Raw genomic sequence first — 2,724 nt, 5'->3', positions numbered from 1 at the left:
CTCGGGCCGCGCTCCCACCGCCCGCGCCCCGCGCGCATGCGCCGCGGGGAGCCCCGGCGCGGCGCGTGCGCGGAGCAGCTCAACGGCTCCCGCGGCCGTTGCGCTGAGGCGGCGCCCAGGTCGCCGATACCCACAGGGAGCCTTGCACCACAGCGGGAGGACGTGCCAACAGCTGCGGGTATCTGCCACTGATGAGGAAGCGCCCTTCTGTGTAATATCTCCGCATTTTTTACTTCTGCGTTTGACTTTTGCAGTATTTTTTGTTTTATGAGAAAAATACGTCTATTTTATTGCTGGATTTACTCATGTTTCATGAGAACTCATGAATTAAACTACTTCGATATGTGTGTCTCTATTGAGAGCCATGAGGAGAAAAAAGGAGAATGATTTTTTTCCTTTCAAATTATATTTCAAACAAAGCTCTGCTTATATTAGTCATATGAAGTTTAGAGGTAAATATTGCAGGTGTCTAAAAATATGCATATAACTGCTCTCTTGCTAAGTGCTAAAATGCTGACATTTAAATATCCACAGCTAAGCATCCGAGTTAATGCTTTGCCAAGATGAATGAAGTCATTGACAGTTCTCAGCAATACAGCTGCTGGGTCCCTGCAGGTTCCGACATCTCTGCATCAGTTTCCAGTTTAGGTGAGTACTCCTGGCAGCCTTTCAGAATAAAAATAACTGAAAAAAAAGAGTAGATTATAGATGTTTTTTCTCCTCCAGGCCATATTCTCCTAGGGCTGTTTTCATATTCTTTCTTAATCTTTGTTCCCATGGCCATTTGCACAGTTTCCCTCAGCCAGATTTTGGGTTTGATTTCCTCATTTTCATCTTTCACCTGATTCTGTTCCCTAGCACAGCTCCGTTCAGCCCATTCCCCGTTTCCCCAGGGCCTYGGACAGTCACCCTGACATTCCCTCCTTGCTCTTACATAAACACACATTTCCAATATGGTTCTAATAACCCCCTAGTCAGGTAACAAGATGACAGGGTGATGTCTGGCACTGCAAAATTTGTGKCCACAGAGCTGATATTTTCTGTGCTCTCAGCCACATTTTGGATCAAGTTGGCTTCTTTCCAAGGAGAACTTGAAGCTTTTTGCTGTCTATGGCAACAGGACATAATACGGTAGCTCTGCAACAATAATAAATACCAAAATTCGCACAATGGCTTGGTTGATGTCGTTGTATTTTGCAGGTGGCTTTTGCATTAATATGCCAGCTTCCATTCCCTTCAGGGCTAGGTGTTTTGCTAGATACTGTCAATTGAATTGCCTCTTGGCAGGCATCTAGCTGCCATATGAAATGTTTGTGCTGAAATATTTAACAAAAAGAATAGTGCAGGTTCTGTATTAAAAATCAGAGTGCAAGGATGCTGTTGCTTGCAGTGAATAGATGGCAGTAGAAAGCGATAAACATTTTTCAAGCTCTTGCAGTACCAGATCCCACTTTTTCCCACAAATCAAGCTTATAATTAGTGAAAAAAAATAGGTTTTATATTATTTACCTTATTTATCTTTGAAGGTGATGGGAATTCTGTATCATCCCACAGGAATGTGTCATTAATGGCTACAATAATGCACTATGTAAACAGTGACATTGGTCTATAAAAGGCTTTCCTTCTGTAATAATACAAATTTGAATTGTGTCTCCAGGTTTTTGGATATGAATGTAAAATTCTGAGAAAAAGCCTAGCATTTTTAAAATGTTACCTATGAAGACCTCTTAAGAAGTCTCAGATACATAATAGGCACAGAGTTCTTTATTATCAGTATAATGCCAGAAATGTAAGCATCAACAAAAATAAGCAGTTAATGACAAATACAGAAAGTGGAACATGGAAAAAATCTGATTGTGGAAGCAATGGAATGCTCTCACATTAGCTTTGAGTAACCAAAGCAATACAAACAGGTGCCATAACAAACAGCAAAGTTGTATAGGCAGCAATTGGCTCCGTTATCTTGGATACGTTAAATGATCAGACATAAATAAAGAGAATAATTGGTTCAGCAATGTTCTTATTTAAGAAAGCTGAAAAGGTGAAAAACTCTTCTGACTTAGTCCCTTCTATAGCTAGCACTGGGGGACATCTACTGCACTTTCCCCCAAGAAAATGTAAAACTTTTGAAATCTGAGACTGTTCCTGAAGAACCCTGGATGAAAAAAAAAAAAAAACATAAATTCTACCCATTACTGAAGAAAGGCATTAGCCTGTTAAAAATCAATAGGCACAAAATTACAAACTTACATACTTTGATCAAGGGAATTGGATTCCAAAGGTCACTCTAAAAACACAGCCACGAGCTGGTATTGTGTGTTTCCATGAACTTTATACCAGATTTCTGTTAACTTATTTAAAGGAAAAAAAAAAAGCTCATGGTTCAGCAGCAAAACAAAGCTTGGGAACAGCTGATAAAAACGCTAGAAGGGAGAGCGCCCACACGCGGCAGAGGATGCACAACACCCACCCAAAGCACCCACGCGTGACGCGGGACTTGAACTCGCGGCCCGCGCAGGCCACGCCCCCGCGCAGCGCGCGCCCGCGCCTCGCCGCTCATTGTCCCGTTTCAAAAGCACGCCCTGCGGCGCCAGCCAATCAGTGCGCCCCGCGCGTCCCGGCGCTCGCGGGGCCTGCGGTGGCTCTCGTAGGCATGCGCAATAGCGGGGCGCGGCGGCGGGGCGCATGCGCAGTGGGGGGCGGTTGGCTTTGCCCCCGCCCTGC

The 2,724-nt window shown here is 44.0% G+C and overlaps 1 long non-coding RNA gene across 1 annotated transcript; it reads left to right on the top strand.

Moving 5' to 3' along the window:
• Positions 1-202: 202 nt before the first annotated feature.
• Positions 203-586, top strand: LOC112946947. The gene is made up of 2 exons (XR_003249318.1): positions 203-452; positions 535-586. It is a non-coding gene; the product is annotated as an uncharacterized LOC112946947 (long non-coding RNA).
• Positions 587-2,724: the final 2,138 nt, after the last annotated feature.

This window comes from Nothoprocta perdicaria, unplaced genomic scaffold, assembly GCF_003342845.1.
Source record: "Nothoprocta perdicaria isolate Ctin4 unplaced genomic scaffold, notPer1 scaffold_22, whole genome shotgun sequence".
In the NCBI taxonomy this organism is placed as follows: Eukaryota; Metazoa; Chordata; class Aves; order Tinamiformes; family Tinamidae; genus Nothoprocta; species Nothoprocta perdicaria.
Note: the sequence above shows the minus strand (reverse complement) of the source record. Positions and strands in the feature narration are given on the sequence as shown.